At 41.0% G+C, this 19,094-nt stretch overlaps 1 protein-coding gene across 3 annotated transcripts in view; it reads left to right on the top strand.

Moving 5' to 3' along the window:
- The window catches only part of LOC108799252 (beta-Ala-His dipeptidase-like), a 47,083-nt gene that overhangs the window by 1,440 nt on the left and 26,549 nt on the right, over positions 1 to 19,094 (top strand). Inside the window, exon 1 of one of the 3 annotated variants that reach the window (XM_018571089.1) lies at positions 15,442 to 15,446. The exons of 1 other annotated variant lie outside the window; for it this stretch is intronic. The gene's annotated coding sequence lies outside the window, so the exon portion shown is untranslated. Of the gene's footprint in view, positions 1 to 15,441; positions 15,447 to 19,078; positions 19,091 to 19,094 lie in introns of those variants that run through there. One more of the 3 variants, XM_018571090.1, reaches the window with a different exon arrangement.

Below are 19,094 nucleotides of genomic sequence, written 5' to 3'. Positions count from 1 at the left end.
ATCTATATATAGATATAGAGAGAGTTTATTTAATTTTTTTCTATCATTGCTGACCTTGCTTCCAAGAAATGCTAGGTGTCTGCCTGTGAGACTGAATTGCTGTCTTCAATACCCTCTCAGTCACTGACCCAGAACAGGTAAAGACAAAAGGAGTACACACTTCATACTGACTTTTATTTACTGCATCGGGGTCAATGATTAAGTATTGAAAGACACAACTAGGCAACTTGCCTTTTCAGAAAGAGGCAGGCAATGGCAGTCCTATCTCTATTTTATGTAAGGTGTATTTTTAAAGAGATGGTGTAGTGCAGCCTTTCTCAACCTGGGTGCCTGCTGGCTTTCTTAGGGGTGCCTCAAAATGTTCACACAACATCATACCTCTGATGTAAAGAGGGGGACTCTGATGTGAGAGAGGGGTGTAGAGCTCGGGTAGAATCTCTTCCTATGTTCAGGAAGAGATTATACCCACTTGGAAGTTGAGCGTTGTGTGCGGGGGACTTTGCAGTGGCCCTCTGCTCATAACACCCAACTTTTTAATGATAATTTACACACCCAAGTTCAGTGTGTACATTATTTTTAGAGGTGCTCCGAAATGGAAATTTTAAAACCGATGTCAGACCGAAACCGAAAATGTTTTTTATTTAAATGTTTTCAAATTTTTCAAATATTGTATTTTTATAAACGTTTTATTAATGCATTCATTTTTTATTAAATATTTTTATTTTTTACTTTACTTTTAGGGTGTTTCGGGGAAATATTAGACCCCTGATATTTCCCTTTTAAAATAGAAAAAGAGATTGAAGACACAAAGTCCTCTACCTCTTTTTTTGTATTCCCTGTTATCAATGAACAGGAATCCTCTGAATGTTCTTGTTCATTCATATCTTGAGGACATGGTATGTTTACTATAACCACAATTATGAATGAACAGGAGGGAATGTAGATCACTCCCATTCATTCATAATTGAGGATATAGTTAACATACCATGTCCTCAATTATCTACAAACACTCAGCGATCACTGATCACTGAGTGTTTGCATTGCCTCTCCTCTCTGACACGCTGTCACAGAAGGCTGAGTGAGCGGTGCAGGGAGGAGAGCTCAGCCTCTTGTGACAGCGCTGTCTCCGCCCACACACCGCTCTGCCAGTCTAAGATAGAAGGCTGAGCGGTGTGGGAGGAGAGCCGGCCGCTCACAGCTTTCTCCTCCCGCAGCGCTCGGTCGGCTGTCACACTTTCTCTCCTCTCCGCTGGGACACAGAGCAGTGCCCAGCAGGGAGGAAAGAAAGCAGGGATGTATCGGCAGGAAAAAGGCACTTTCGGCATTCAGCCAAAAGTACCCTTTTCGGCCGATATGTTTCGGCGGCCGATATATCGGTGCATCCCTAATTATTATTCTACCCGGAATTGAAGGGAGGAGCTGGGCCAGCACAGAGAGTAGAAGAGGGTTATGACGTGAAAGGAGAGAGGCGGCTGCACTAGGGAATTGACTCCTGGAGTAGGTACATTTTCTGGCTAGATTAGAGGCACATTGCAAGTGAATAAAAAAATCATTCATTTAAAGTGCATTTAAAGTGCTTGATTTTCGTGTGCTTTTTACCTGCAATTTGGCGAACTCTGTGCGAACGGTTAATGTATAATTGCTGCCTCGTTTAACAAGTTTGTATACGATAACAGGAGCACGGTGAGCGCAATTAGTTTCTGACTGATAGCCTTGCATTGTGAGCACTGCAAAGTAAGAAGCAGAGCCAGTGTATGTGATGAGCTATTGTATGTAATAGTAATGCACCAATACGCTTTTTTTGGGTTTCAAGTACAAGTACGGATATTTATTTTTTCGGTACTCGCCGGTACTGACTACCGATACCAGTGCCGTGTACCCCTATTATCAGGAAGTCTGATTGCCTGGGAAGCTGGTGTTGTGTCGAGGTGCCGTCGGGTCATGAGGCGCCGTCCAGCTTCCTGATTGGTCAGGAAGCCAGGCTGCCTACAAGTGAAGCTGGCTTCCTAGTCAATCAGGAAGTCGAGTGGCACGTCATGATCCGCCTCCCGGCTTCCTGATTGGCTGGGAAGCTGGCTTCACTTTTGCTAGGCAGCCTGGCTTCCTGACCAATTATGTGCCTTTTACCCTTCCTGACCAATTACGTGCCCATTGGTTAGGAAGCCAGGCTGCCTAGCAACAAGTGAAGCCTGCTTTCTTGCCAATCAGGGAGGCGGGTCTTAACCCAGCGCTTGGCTTCCTGATTGGAAAGGAAGCCGGCTCCATACTCCCTCGGCACTGCCGGTCAGAGGGAGATCTCCCTCTGACCGGAAGTTCCAGTATCGGAGCATTTGGGCGAGTACGAGTATTTGCCCAAATACTCTGTATCGGCACTGATACTAGTATCGGTATAGTTTCATCCCTAGTATGTAATATACAGTATATAATGTGCAAATTCACACATATATATCTTTGTGTATCTATGTGCAGAAGGCCCTTGTTTATGCACCCAGGTGTTCTGTACATCTGTCTGTGTGTACACGTATACCTACATATGTCCAGGAAGATCTGTACAGCCACTGCGTTTATCAGCCTGGCATTCATTTTAAACAGACTGCTGGCTACAGCTGTGCTTTTTAGGCATAAACATGGGCCTTCTGCATGCTGTATAACCCACTGTGAGGGTGTGAATGAGCCAAACTGAACCCTAGGCACAGTAAAACTTACAAGGACTGGTGGTAATGCTAAATAAGACTTGTTTTTCATTTTTAAACACTGGCTCCCATGTTTCCTTTGTGCACCAAGTGGATGAGTGAACAGACTGGAACCTCTTTGTCACCACCTACTACCCATGTGACTGTTTTCAGCATACATCTTAAGGGACATGTCATGGGGTAGTACAGAGGATATAGGTGGGACTCGGCATGTGTTATTCTATTACTGCCAGTGAGTCACTCACAAGCAAATAGCAGGGGGATGACAATTGAACTGAGAGCGCTTCCCATGTAAGTTACCAAACAGAGTGTGTTGAGGACTACATGTAGGATAATTCAACATGAAAAGCTGCTGCAGATAAAGGATCGGTTATTGACTTTCAAAAATCCAAATCTTGCTTGCTAGTGAGAGTAGCGACAGATCGACATCTTGCTGTTGGATATGCAAGGAAGCAAATCATAGAGGGTAAGTTGTCCCTTAGGGCAGGTTTCAGTTTAGTGCGTTTTTGCGCATTTCCCGCGTAATGTTTATTGCACATTTTTGCTTTTAAAAATGCATGTTTCTCCCTGCATAGAGATGTCTTGGGAACAACACATCTGCCTGAAAATGGCTCCTGCATCTTTTCACATGGCAGGCATTTTCTTAAGCGCAACGCATTGCTAACGTGTGAACAGTCGCCATTGACTTGCATGTAAATGTGTGTTTTGCGTGGCTACTTGTGTTCCCCATGGTCCCTGTGTGTGTTGTAAAGTAACCACCACTCCAAGCTTGAGTGAATAATGTGAAACCTCGCGCCACCACTCTAATCAAGTTGAGCAGCAGCTGAAATCTGTGTGGTCAGATATAACGTATGAAATTAATGGTAAAAGCCGCGCTGTATGAGTGAGACCACAAAAGTGTCAGATATAGTAGATACTGACCTTGGAGTAATGTGATGCAATGTGTAAAAAGTGCAAAACAAAGAAGAAACGCATGTATATAACAGTGTAAATGTAATTGCTACAAAATATCCATAATTAAAAATCAAATGCTCTAAATATTAACTGTGAATCAATGTGATGCAATGTGCAAAGAATAACAACTAGAAAAACGCATGTGTGTAACATGCCCTACAGTGAAAATAATAAATGGTTAAAAAATGTCCATGCTCCTGGATCTTCAATAGTCCATTAAGTAAATAGAAGATAAAACATTGGATGTAGAATAGACTTAGTCTCCTGTGACCATCAACAGAGAAATCTTCTGGAATGCACCTCACCTTTAGCAGAGACCCACCAGGGTCTGTATGCGCTGTTCCTGCCGAATACCTCCCAGTGATTACCTCCTCTCAGGTACAGACTCTCTTGCAGTCTCAGGAATTGGAAGCAGACATTTAATCCGAATGGCCCATGCATTAAATAAAATAAAAAGTGGAGACTCGTAGTGCAGATGGTTTAAAAAGGATACTAGACTTTATTAAAGAAGAATACTACTCACATATCATAGATAAAAGTGAGGTATTTGGCAAGCAGCCACAGACACTGTGTGCAAATCGCTCAGCTCCTCTACTCCACCCTACGTACGTTACATCAAAGGGCGTGACTTCATCAGGGGTGTGGAGACAGGAGCTTAACCGAGCGCATATATTAAGACCAGTTGTCATGGTAGCCACCGTAAACAAATGGCGGCCATGACATTTTCAACATTAAAAACAACATACTGAACATGTTATAACTGAGAGTAACATACAAAAAAGTGATTGACACTGTAGCACTTATTACCCTTCATCCAACTAAGTGGGTAAAGCATTAAAGCATACAGCACAAGGTAAGTGGAAAATAAGAAATCTGAAACAAATAAAACCAAAACTATAAACCACCTCAGTGTGAGTCTGTTAAAGAAGACAGGGTGATACATGAATGGTGAAAGTTTACTAATGCTGTAGTATACCATATTGTATCCTGTTATTCATTGCATGCCATGTGAAAAAACCTCTAGAAGGAATATTATGAGGGCATCTTCTTCTAGGGGATGATATGAACTGATCCTGTCCAGAGAAGTTAAATAAATCCTATACGGTGAATACAACTGGGTGAGTCCCTATATGAACAAATGTGACTTGTCACAAATCGTGAGCTCCCAAATGATAAGGGGTGAAAACCGCCATATTTAAACAAGATAAAGTGAACTGACAAAGGGATTGTCATCACATAAACAGTTAAAATATTAAAATATGTCATCTTAAAACCCATGCGATGACCAGAATGAGGGTATTGATGAACCCCTTGGGGAGAAAAGAAAAAAAGAAAAAACAGACAGCAAAGGAATGATGTGAAAGAGGGGGTAAAATTGTGAAAGAGCCACCCATCACATAAGGTGGATAAATCACAACCTATATGGCAAATGATATCTATGACTGCCCATATCAAATCCCAGATGGTCCTGTTTCGATAAATGAGGAACACCTCGTCCTTTTTTATGACATCAAGATTTATGTAAACTGAAACCATAAAGGCAGAAATCATACTCCCTCCATTAAAATTCAGACTGAAAATGTATGTATCCGCAATAAAACAGTTCAGGTCGAAACCTATGTTAAGACCTGTGGGGACTAATGTTTTAGCTCTAAAGATCCACTCAGATTCCTTTTTGGCCAAACTTATTTTCCAGTTCCCTCCCCTCCAATTTTTCTTAGCTCGTTCGATACCCCAAAATTGTAAGCCTGCGGGGTTTTTATTATGACATTTTTTAAAATGTAGAGAGACTGAGTGATCTTTGAAACCACGTTTGATGTTGTATATATGTTCTCTTACACGAATGGCTAACTTGCGGGTGGTGCGACCAATATATTGGAGGCCACCCCTTCTGTGTCACATGATATAAAATCTCTAATGTTGTGGGTATCTTTTGTAACCGTTAGCTCAAAACTAGTTCTTTTTCTAGGATTTCCTTTAGTATGCATACATGCATAGCAATGTCTACATGAATAAAATCCTGTCAAATGAGGGAAAATTAACCCATTTTTCTTTTGGGGAGGATCTACGACACTTTTAACCACTCTTTCCTTCAAACTGGTGGTTTTCCTGTAAATAAATTTAGGTTTGTCTGGCAAAATGCCCGATAACTGAACATCTAGGTTGAGTACATTCCAATGTTTTTTAATAATTTTTTCTATGTCCTTATACTGGATATTATAATCCATAATAATGGCTCCATTTAACTTATTTTCTTCCTCAAGGGGGGCTCTTTCTATTCTTTCTGCTAAAATGCAGTTGCGGTCCATTCTCGCCACTTTTTGGCATTCTGCATCTAAAAAATCGTCAGTGTGCCCTTTTCTGTAGGAATCTATTCTTAAGTACTTTAGATTGTTCTTCAAAATGCAAGTCTTTTGTGCAATTACGTTGCATTCTTACAAACTGCCCTCTAGGGATATTATATATCCATGATGGATGATGGCAGCTGGATGTGGGGAGATATCCATTTCTGTCAGTATCTTTGAAAAAAGACTTCACCATTAACTGTTGTTCCTCAGAAAAAACTTCAACATCTAAAAAATGTAATTTGTGTTGGTCAATGTGGTATGGGAGACAAATATTTTTAGAATTTCTATTTAGATAGGAGAGGAAGTTTTCCAATCCACCTCTCTCTCCCTTCCAAACCATGACTATGTCATCAATATAGCGTTTATAGATGATCAATTCCCTGTGTTTATTGTCTAAGATTGTCTCCTTCTCCCACTTCCACATAAAACAATTTGCCACACTGGGGGCAAATTTAGCCCCCATAGCCACACCAGTCCTTTGGTGTAGAACTTGTCATCGAACCAAAAATAGTTTCTTTCTAATCTGAACCGCAACGCTTCAAGCAAAAATTATTTTTGTAATTTTGGAATGGTATTATCCATCTCCAACAGCCACGGAACAGAAGATAATGCATCTAGATGATTAATAATAGTGTACAAAGAGGCGACATCTGCTGTAACCAAAAAACAGTGAGAGTCAAAAGGGAGGCCCTCCACAATTTGAATAAAGTGTTTAGTGTCTCGTAGATATGCCTCATTTCTCTGGATGAGTGGTTGCAGGAAAAAATCAACATATGCCCCTAATCTGTTAGTGACAGACCCTATACCATTTACTATTGGCCTCCCAGGGGGATGATGTAAATTCTTGTGGATCTTTGCTAAATAATAGATGATTGGAATCCTACATTCCAATGGTGCTAAAAATCTACTTTCCTTTTTTGTCAGGATATCACAATTTCGCCCTCTCTTCACTAACCGGTCTAGGTCTCTCTTAAAATTTCTTGTGGGGTCTTTAGCTAAAACCTCATATGTGTCCCAATCTGAGGCCTTTGTCAGCAGGTCTGACTATGATATTCTTATCCTTCTCCAGTTCGCTAATCCTTTATTCAGATGTTGTGGATGTCTAGATGGTTTCAATTTCAGTTTTTCCAAATCTATGACTATCAAATTTCTAAATACTTCAATATATTTGGTGTTGTGAGGGGCTGGGTTAAATGTTGATTTGTTGGTCAGTGTGGTATGTCTGAATTCACTTTGAGTTTCCATACTCTTGGGAGGTACTGGATTCCTTAGAAAATGTTTTTTTATACATAGTTTGCGAGTGAACTTATTAATGGAGATGTAGGTGTCAAACTGGCTGAGGGGCTTATTATGTGCATATTTAAGCCCCTTGTCAAGCACCAACATCTCTTCTTTACTAAGGATTGTAGAACTCAAATTAATAATACCTTCCCCTAAAACCTCCTTTCTTTTTCCTGTGTTGTCGACCTGATCTACATCCCCTCTTTCTTCCATAATTATTCTGTCTCTTTGTGGTGCCTCTCGTTGCCAGTCCCGTTGGAACCGGGGTTTCCTCCCTAAAAAAACTCGTCTCTATTGGCATCATCTTGGTTCAATGTGGTAAAACGATTACGTGTAGGAATTTCAAAATCAGAATCTCTGTAAGTATGGGGAGTCCAATTATTTCGCATCTCATAATCTGGGTCCCATTTATTACTTCTCCCCCTTCCCCCCTGACTGCATGTTAACTCTGGTTACGCCACTGGTGTGCTGGTGACATTTCTACAATTTTGCTGACATTCGCGGCGCCATCCGCGGTCACTACGAGCACCCCCCACTACAAGGGACATATCGGTAAGGAGTGCGACAAGGATAGTACTTATTGGGTATCTGTTCCAGCCTCTTCTCTGACCTCCCCTTGGGGCCAATGGGAAGGATCTCGGCATTCTCCCTCTGTGAATGTCCTCATGTCCTTCAGTTTGTGTTTGTCTTGCAACATCATGGGCTAGTATAGTATCCCTGGAAGTAATTAGAGGGGCTCTCTCAGGGGATGTATTAGCTGACATTGGCTCACCCTCTTCAGAGATTTTTACTTGCCATTTAAAAACCTGTTTGGCCAAGTAATCATTTTTATCCCGATTATATTTTTTGCTTTTAATATTTCTCACTTCCTGGTCTGTTTTGTTGAAGGGAATCTTTGAATTCATTAGATGCCACAGTGTAATCCCTATTTTCCTGTAAGGGGTTAAACTTTCCCCTTGGTTCTTCTATCTCCCCATTTAATTTGCCAAGTTTCCTTTGTTTCCTTTTCCTTAGTAACTTATGCAACTCTAATCCACTATTATTAAAAAACAAAAACCATTCCTCCATGGATTCATTGTCTGAAAGACCATCATTAGGTGTTTCATCCCACCTCAAGCGTCTGGGAACAATTCCTTCTGCTAGATATTTTTCAATTGTTGCACAATCCCACCATAATTTTATCTTCTTTTCCATCTTATGTTTTAATTTTCTCAGGCAAAAATTCATGTCATTAAACTTTTTTGTTCAGTGTAACCAAAAACATCCTCTAAATTAACTGTTCTATTTTCCATATAATCAAAAATATCCATAGTGGCATATCCACCTTATGTGATGGGTGGCTCTTTCACAATTTTACCCCTTCTTACCACTTCTTTCACCATTCATGTATCACCCTGCCTTCTTTAACAGACTCACACTGAGGTGGTTTATAGTTTTGGTTTTATTTGTTTCAGATTTCTTATTTTCCACTTACCTTGTGCTGTATGCTTTTAATGCTTTACCCACTTAGTTGGATAAAGGGTAATAAGTACTACAGTATCAATCACTTTTTTGTATGTTACTCTCAGTTATAACATGTTCAGTATGTTGTTTTTAATGTTGAAAATGTCATGGCCGCAATTTGTTTATGGTGGCTATCATGACAACAGGTCTTAATCTATGCACTCGGTTAAGCTCCTGTCTCCACACCCCTGATGAAGTCACGCCCTTTGATGTAACGTACGTAGGGTGGAGTAGAGGAGCTGAGCGATTTGCACACAGTGTCTGTGGCTGCTTGCCAAATACCTCACTTTTATCTATGATATGTGAGTAGTATCCTTTTTTAATAAAGTCTAGTATCCTTTTAAAACCATCTGCACTACTTTTTATTTTATTTGATGCGTGGGCCATTCGGATGAAATGTCTGCTTCCAATTCCTGAGACTGCAAGAGAGTCTGTACCTGAGAGGAGGTAATCACTCGGAGGTATTCGGCATCAGGTGCTTCCTCTACCTGGTTCGAATTAGAGGAACAGCGCATACAGACCCTGGGGGGTCTCTGCTAAAGGTGAGGTGCATTCCAGAAGATTTCTCTGTTGATGGTCACAGGAGACTAAGTCTATTCTACATCCAATGTTTTATCTTCTATTTACTTAATGGACTATTGAAGATCCAGGATCATGGACATTTTTTAACCATTTATTATTTAAATTTTTGATTTTTCATTATGGATATTTTGTAGCAATGACATTTACACTAAGGTGCATGTTATATACATGCGTTTCTTCTTTCTTTTGCACTTTTTACACATTGCATCACATTACTCCAAGGTCAGTATCTACTATATCTGACACTTTTGCGGTCTCACTCATACAGCGCGGCTTTTACCATTAATTTCAACACTCCAAGCTCACTCCCCTGATAAACTACAATGTCAGTACAAAATAGTAAAGTAAAGCTGAGATTGTAGTCTATCACGGGAGTGAACCTCTGCCCATCTTTACTTCTCATACACTCTGACTCTCTAAGATGCTCTTTTTATACCCAATCATGTTACTGACCTGTTGCCAATTAACCTAATTAGTTGCAAAATGTTCTTCCAGCTCTTCCTTGTTAGTACCACTTACTTTGCCAGCTTTTTGTTGCCCTTTCCCAGCGTTTTGGAGACGTGTTGCTGCCATCAATTTCAAATTTACCTTTTTTTTAAATATTTAAATGGTAAATTTTCTCAGTTTAAGCATTTGATATGTTTTCTATTTTATGCGATTTTTACATCACTGCATTCTGTTTTTATGTAGATTTTACACAGCTTCCTAACTTCTTTGGAAATGGGGTTGTACTTGCTGAACTCTAGGCACTTCCTTTGTGGCTGATACAGTATTGTACCTCAACAGCTATTTATATAGTGTAATTGCACCGTGTAGTGGCTAAATCCTTTATATTTAATTAAAGAACACCAGGAATTAACAAAGTTAACCCTTGCAGTGGGGCTACTCCCACACTGCACGGGTTATCTGCTCGCTTTTCTCTAGTGCCCAGAATACAGAAGATATGCTCACCTGATCCTCAGCAATCAGCACTCCCCTCTTTCCCTCTCTGCCCTGGCTGTGGTATGTTCCTCGGCATCCTCACATCTAATGCAGGTGAATGGACCTGCAGTAGACATGATGAAGTCATGGGTCCTTAGTCCGACGGAGCCCAGGGAAGATGGGGCTGTGGGGACCGGTCCAGCAGGCAGGCAGGTTCAAGGATCAGGTAAAGTAGGTTTCTTCTTTAACCACTTGCTGACCGGGGTGTTAAACCCCCTTCCTGCCCAGGCCATTTTTCAGTATTCAGCACTGAGGTTCTTTGAATGACATTCATTCAGTCATGCAAAATATAAAAGATGGGGTCTTGTGGGGTAAATATATACCAAACATGTCAAGCCTTAAAATTGCATGCGTGCGTGAAATCGCACAGAACTACCAAACCAAAAATTGCCCATTGGCGACGCTTAAAAAGCTTTACCGCCATTACTTGCACTCTGATGTTCGCGTGTGGTACATGATGTAACATGTGTGGCGCACGTAGGCACACCCGACGTGTGTTTACATTTGTATGGGCATGTATGTGGGGGGATAATAAGCCGCCTATGTAATATCACAGATACAGTTAGCTGTAAACAATGTGAACGAATCAGGGCGGTGGGAAAAGATGTTTAAAAATGCCCATCTGCCGTCATGAGTGTTCCATCCGGTCGTTTAATTACTTAATCGGCCGGACAGCAAGTGGTTAATCCAGCCCCTAGACAAAAACAAGCAGTTAACCCATGCAGTGCGGGGGGTGGCCCCACTGCAATGGTTAACTTGGTTAGTTCCTGAAGTTCTTCTTTAAAGGCGCAACATGGACGCAAACCAGTACAAATGTGGGAAACAAATCCAAAATGACTATAAGACCATAACTGCAATAATAACTCAAAATATACAGATAATGATAATACATGATACTTTTCCCTTAACCTGACCTAACACTTAATCCCAAACCAAACACGCTTAACCTGTACTCTTAATCCTAACGAAGGGTGGGGACTGGGGAGTTATTCACTTGCAAAAGGAGACATGTTCTCTAATTAGGTGCTGCTTTTACTCTCTGTTTATGCTGCATGGTGGATTGATTTCTAATAGCACATGGGAAGGCAGGAGTTGTCATCACTGAGATAAAAGAGCCCTGAGTCAGCTGCATCGCTCAGGTCCACTAAAAGCATGCACTGCAGAGTCAATTAGTGTGTCAGACTGCTAGGATAAATTTGTATGGAGGCACATTCATTCCGCTGAGGGCTTCACTTATCTCCTTGTAAAAAAATGACTGCTTATCTTGGGGGGTTATGTTTTAGGAGTTCTAAAGTCCCAGCATAAACTATCCTGTTATAACAACAGTATTGTAAAAGGAACACATACTGTATGCTTTTTTTTTTTTAAATGCCTTTTATGTAGTGAGTGCTGCCTCCTGTCTGCCCATCACTTTTAACAACTTCCTGGATTCCCATTGTGCTTTGCATCTCTGTCTCTGCTGCTTGGTATGATGCAATGTAATTTCTGAAGACTACATAGCCCATGATGCATTGCTTCCAGCAAGCAATTATAATGTTACATTGATCAGATGTTGAGTTATGGTTTAGAAAGCAGGCTGAGAGAGAGATGACACAAGGAAGTGCATATTCACAGGGCTCAGTAAAATTGTGTCAGTGCATTGAGGAAGTGCATGCTATGGGCATCTTCAATAAATAGTTTACAAACGTTTTGATCGATTGGGTTATTAGGAGTGGTGAAAAAGTTATGTAAACTCAATATAGAAATGCATATTTATTTTTACTTTTTGACCATAGATACCCTTTCAAAAAAGATATGAAACAAAATATGTATATAATTACAATAGGAATTATTTTGATATATTATTACAATTCTTAAAATGCCAATATTGATAAAGCTGCAAAATTGCTTTTGCAAAATGTAGATGCAACATACTTACAGAACAACCTATATGTATATTGCGGGATTTGTATACCAAGAAAAGAACGCGGTAGTATAAAATGAGGAAAAACATTTAAATTGCAGTTCAGGCTTTGTCTATAGTTTATTTTCTGCCAAAAAAAACAAGCTTAACCAGACTTTCACCTTTCAAATTCTTTACTAAAGAACAAATGGAATGTACAAATAGAAGGTCTCGCGCCCGAATGAACCTTCAAGTGAAACTAGTGAAAATACATTCAATTGTAAGAATTAGAATAGCCATGTAGACAAAGTTTTTCGCAATGTGCAAGCACATGCTATCAGATTGTACAAAGATTATATGTAACAAAAGCAGCAAACACATGCAAAATAAGCAGGAGCATCCGCCAGACCGCCACTCTGCAACGTCATGTGAAGAAGAACTTTGCGGCAAGATGAACCTTATACGTGGCGGAAAGGTGCAGCTCTATACAATAATTGGTATTATAAAATTGGTAGAAAGAAAATGGTAAATGGGAAAACATCGCCCATAATAAAACAAAACAGTGGAGTGGGTGAAGATGTCACCCAAAGGGAAGAAGGAAGAAAATATATAAACATATGTAGAAGAGCCAGCCGCCCGGTCACCAAAATTACGTTGACATAGCCTAAAGGTAAGAATCTGAGTACCGGAAGTGCAGCCAAGCACCCCAGATAGAATTAAACTCATCTTTAGTATTGTGCATGGAAGAAGTAAGCGTTCCAGCATATTATAAATTTCATTAATCTTTGAAAACAGAGGCGCAAAATAGGAGGAGAGGTCTGCCTCCACAACACTGGGGTGCAAGCCTTAGCAACAGAGAGTAAGTGAATTGAGAGAGAACGTTTATATTTGGCAATAGAACAATCCATCATATGTAAAAGGCAATTCACGGAGAGGCAGATCAGTTAGATTACAAATGAAGGATTGAGGCAACCAGTGATGGTCAGAAAAAAAATCCAACAGATGGAATTTATTAACAAGGGGAAGACTACGAAGGCGGATGTCTGCCATGCCAGGTCCAAAATCCGGGTTTCCTAATAAAGGGATCATAGGAGATGGAAACGGAGAGACAAAGGAAGATCAAAATGTTTTCCTAGCAGTCTGTACGGTGGCACCGATACTAGGATATGTGTTCAAGTGCAGAGGGAGAGACGAAGAGAGCCATGGTAGACCTTCAAGGGGAAGATGATATTCCTCCAGTTCCATGCTGACCCAATGTTTCTGGGCCTGGCAGCAACAGCAGTCTACTACCCGGGAGAGGTGAATGGACTGGTAATGTAGTAAAATATCTGGAAGGCCAACTCCCCCCTTGCCTCTTGGACAACGACTAACTCGAGGGGTGTTGTAGACCGAATTAAATTTGGTACTGCACTTATCCTAGAAGAAAACGGTTAAGGTGCACCCATATAGCATAATGCTAGAGAAACTGAGGTGGACACAATAGCATCTGAATAGCAGTTTCTACTTTATTAGGATAAACAACTGATATTTATTAACATAATCATTAATAATGTATTCTAGGCATTTCTAGGTGTTGACTACTCATTAAAATATGTATTAGATATATTGTGAAATCAACATCATGTGAAAATTGTTTTAAAACTAAAGTTATGTGTCCTTGGCACAATATAATTAATATCGGCAAGATGTAGCCTAAACAAAACCACAAGTTCCCAAACCAAGGATACAAAGAGAACTTACTAAGCTAATATAAACCATGAAAAGTTACGTGTGCTGGCCCATGGGGCAAGATACCACGAAGGCTGTAAAAACGCCACAAGGCGTGACAGTTCACAGGCAGCATAGGCATCCAAGAGCTCAGGTTTCATGCCAGGTCGGAGTAGGCCATGGACGTGCTCGCACAGATGATCACTGATGACCCAGGAAAGAGCGAGCCGGTCTTTGCATTGTAGGAGCCAGATTCGGACGATCTACAGAGAAATCCAGCCAGGCTGGGGCCTGTATGGCCCTGGAATCCAAGAATTCAAACAGGGCGGGCAGCTGATCCGCAGAGTGGGAGAGTGAAGATAGAGTTGTCCCTGCTGACGATCAAGTGGAAAGGGTGCTCCCAGCGATAACTGGCATCTGCAGCTCTGATAACATCCAACAAAAGCCACAACACTCTGTGCATATGTAGGGTATGGCGTAAAAGGTCCGGCATCTCGATCACTTGAGCACCGTCGAATTCCATAGGCCCCTTAGACCAGGCCTGTTGCAGGATCTCTTCTTTGATAGTGAAGAAGTGAACGCGCAGAGAGCATCATGCGGAGCAGCAGTAAATGGGCCCCGGACGACCTGCACCCAATGCACACGATCCAGCTCAATGGACTTCCTGCCGCAGAGCACTCACGATTTTGTCGACAATGGAGTCCAAGTCCTGCTTAGTGGAAAGTTGCGGCAGGATGGAATGCCAGTCACCGGCAGGATGGGAACAGAGACTGAGAAACAGCAAGTAGCACTGGTGCCAGTGAATGGGGCAACACTGTGCCAGGCAGAAGTCCTGAATCAGGATCAGGTAGAGCAGAGCCAAGGTCGCACCAGGCGGACAGCAGGGTAGCATAGCAGTAGGCAGAATCGAGGTCAGACAAGCCAGGGGTCACACCAGTCGGGCAGTGAAGTACAAGGGATGAGGCAGAGGCAAGGTCCAGTAACAATTCCAAGATCAAAAGGCAGGCAGCAAATAGGAGCAGTCAGGTTTGATTGGGTCCAAATACAGGAGCAGTAAACAGGCAGAGCAAACAGGATCACAGGGAACAGCTGAAAGACCATCCAGCAATTAAGCCCAGGCTGTGCTTGCTTTAAATAGGGAGACCCATTCAGAGGTACTGCATCACTTCCCGTGCGCCAGATTAGCGAGCATGTGCACCAGATTAGCGCGCCTGTGCACGTACGTCTCGATGCGCGCAGGTGCCGTTTCGCCATGGTATGAAAAACGGGACCACACACATGCGCAGTAGACCTAGTTACCTTACAGACAGGAATTCATGGTTCTCATGTATTGCAATACATGTTCTACCTAATTAAAGTGATTATACTGTGGAGAAGATTGTTGGGTGCCTTGGGTCAAGTTAATTTTTAGCTTCTTAATTTATCACTTATTCATAGACTTCAATCAGGTTAAACTTGAACAGTGGCAGATATTTGCTGCTATTTAAAGGTACAGGAAGCGCGTATCAGAAGCTGGTAAGATTTGGTTGTAACTTACAGTATAAGCAGATGTTTCTGTATTATTCACCATAAAGTTTTGCTGACATTTCTAATATACTCTGTCATGGGTCCTTGTGACTCATTCTACAAGCCACTTTGAATTTTGTGTATTATAGAGCCCTGAGCTACTTGCAGTGGTTGCAGTTGTCATTCGTGCAGTAGTGCAGTCTAAAGCTGGCCATACAATGTTATTTTTTTTTTTCAACCTGCGGGCTGAAAAAAAAATCATATTCTTCTATCCACATTAAACAGCATTAATGGACTAATCTCCCACTGAGCGTATTGTATTCTGCCATTGGCAGGCAAAATATAAAGTATTTTATTTTTATTTTTTTTACTAAATGCTGCTATTCATGTTTTTTGAGCTTATATTATTAGCCCTGCTGCATACAGATACTTTCATTTACTGGCTGAACCACTACCATAGCGCTATCTCAACATTTTATATCAGCCTAATTCCTGCCATCACAGAACTCCTAATCTTAAGCAAACTCCAAATGTACTTCTGTGCGTACTAAAGTTGATACCGATCACTGCACTTCATATGGGGCACAGTGATTATGTGGTCATACTTCTTGCCCAGCAGTACTGGAATTGTAAGCTTATTCCTCCCCAGAGATCTTTCTGCAAGAAGGTATCTTCTGCCTAAAATTGGCACATTTATTTTTAGCTGATGTAAATCATTATGACTGGTATTGGCATGTAACAGTGTAATGCAGCAGAAATTTTATCATACAAAAAAGATTATTACCTAACCACTTGCTGACTGGGGTGTTAACCCCCTTCCTGTCCAGGCCATTTTCAGAGCTGCGGTACTTTGACATTTATTCAGTCATGCAACGCCGTGCCAAAATACATTTTATATAATTTTTGGGGACAGATAGAGCTTTCTTTTGGTGGTATTTAATCACCACTGGGGGGTTTAATTTTTTACTATATAAAGAAAATAATACTGAAAATTAGGATAATTTTTTTCCCTGCTACGTTCTGTTATGAAACATTTATTATTACCCAATCTTTTGGTAAAATATGAAATTGGCCATTTTTACCGCTCATCAGTTTAGGGTTATCAGTGATTGAGCTCCCATATTGCTCACACTTCGACTTTTGCGGTGATATGTAACATGTGCTGCATATAGGTGTGCGTACCTGATGCATGTTTGCATTTGTATGTGGGGTGGGGGACTTTAAACTTTTTGTGTGTCTTCTAAATTTTTTTTATATGTGACTTATTTATGTAACTAATTTTTAAAACTTTTTTTCTACACTTAACTTTATTGCTATCACATAGGAGGCTAAGAAGCCCCCATGTGATAGAAAATTTACAGTCATAGATGCTCTTTATGGAGATATCAGGGGACTTAAAGACCCCTAATGTCACCTAGGGGCCCCCAAAGAAGCCAATAAAGCAGAGAAATGTTTCACCAGCTTCTCTCCGGCTACAGAAGCTGGAGAATTGACAGCTGAAGGCGGAAGTAATATAATACATATCACTTCCACCACATTCAGAGACCAGAGGGGAGATCATTGGGAGATTGTGTGCTGATCTCCCTCCAATCTCTGTTCACAGAGCCACCGCGCCAGTCCTGGGCCCGCACGGCGCAGCCCGGGATAGCCGGCGGCGGAGGGGAGGGTGCACACATGCAGACAGCATGCGTGCGATCGGGCAGCTCTATACACTTGTATGTAAACAAGCATCATTCCAAAGGCACAAGAAGAAGTGCAAAATACTTTACAGGAAAACAAATGACCACACTCCAGCTATGTCTAAACTCTTTCTTTATTCTTTTATAAGAGCATAACACACAAGCTGCATTGAGACTTCTGATGTGTTTCCCACACACAGGCGATTAGTGTATCTTACAATTTCTAAACCACAATTCATCGCACAAAAACCTCACCCCATCCAATGGGGTTGTAATCAGCTGTGGTTAATTAGAACTCAAACTTCCATGAGTTTGAGCACATCAATGCACCCCAACGCACATCAATGTTGATGTGCATGTCAATGTACGTTTTTGTATGCATTGATGGGTCATGGAGTACAATGGTTTTCTGTGTACTCTAGTGGTGACCTGATTTGATGCAGTGCAGAAAACGTGGGTGGCCACATGTGGTGTGAATGACCCCCGAGGGTTGTATATTTTACAATATATTTTGTTCATTTTCTTGCAACAAATTTTATAAATCATGAAATTATCATACAAATGATTGTATATTTTTGGACAGATTATTCAATATTTGTTCCAATGTTTGGATTATAAAGAAGTGCTATCATTGGATGTTTTTAAACTCATGCAAGTTTGTATTATAATTAACCACAGCTGATTTATGTACAACTCCATTGGATGGGGTGGAGTTTATGTGAGATAAATTGTGGTTTAGAAATTGTAGGAGACACTCTATGACTAAAGCTGACCCTACACTGTAATATATGAAGAAAATATTACAGATTCCTCCAACACGTACGAGCGTTGATTGAGGAACCTCCTGATGTTTGCATTGAATTTTGACAGCAGCCGGTGGCTTCTGTCAGAATACCTGAACAGTCCCAGCAGCTCATTGGCTGCTGGCTCTTTTTGTTCAAAGATTTCCGACTGGCTCCTTTGATCAGCTGATTGAGGGATGCCACCCAAATGGTGCCGACAGCAGGACCCACCGTGCAAATGTCGGGTTTATCAAGAACCGGACGAAATTCATATAATGTATGGCCAGCTTTAGTGCCTGTGTGCGTGAAACACGTTAGAGGTCTCATATGTTATTATTTTATAAAAGAATAATAGTGGTTGTCAGTACTAAGCTGGACGAGCACCTGGCTATAGCAGACAAGCATGAACTCACCTGGAGCAACACAATGCTTCTCTTAAAAAGTGCACGGAAATCCTGCTGAATTGGATGATATTCAAGCTGTGGGTGGCCATGTCGGCTGAACAGACATTGCTCGGGTATTCAAACAGCTGTGGGCATTTAGTATAGTTGGGGTAATTGAGTGGTTTCTCTCGTTCAGCCAACGGGGACAGTAGGTAGGAATAGGTAAGACAATAGCCAAGCTGATAGTGGGATACCTCCACCCTCATTGGACACTCTTAAATAAGCTCCTGTGGATGTCATCCCTTGTCTCATAGATGATTGTGCTTCCAAAATTGGTGCAGTGTAGGAGTTTGCACAGTTTACATAAAATACCCACTTGTAGGATATGAACATCTATGTGTGTTTGGATATAAACATCTATGTGTATTTGGAGAGAACAAAAGATCCTTCAGTGGATAGCTTGTTTGCTAACATGTGACTGTCTTTTCAGTTCTGGGGTCAGCTTTCCTTCTAAATTTGACATGCAGAAATGTATGGATTATGCAGATTAGAAATTCCATCATTGAATTTAGCATATAATAATTAGTAATGTCCTTATACAAATAATAGAGATGCCAAAAAGTTGTAATGTTCTCAAAACAATTTGATAAGAAGTGTATACAACAGCTACTATTGTAAGGGGTCAAATATCTTATGAGGACATATGGAATTAATGATTTTGAATCAATCATTCACAGATCTTGCATTGATACTTGCCCATCAAACACCAGCGTGTGTCTTGCACAGTAGGAGACCCAACAGTGTGAGAGGTGA

Source organism: Nanorana parkeri, unplaced genomic scaffold (assembly GCF_000935625.1).
Source record: "Nanorana parkeri isolate BGI_ZX_2015 unplaced genomic scaffold, ASM93562v1 scaffold1672, whole genome shotgun sequence".
In the NCBI taxonomy this organism is placed as follows: domain Eukaryota; kingdom Metazoa; phylum Chordata; class Amphibia; order Anura; family Dicroglossidae; genus Nanorana; species Nanorana parkeri.
This window is presented reverse-complemented; position numbering and strand designations above follow the sequence as displayed.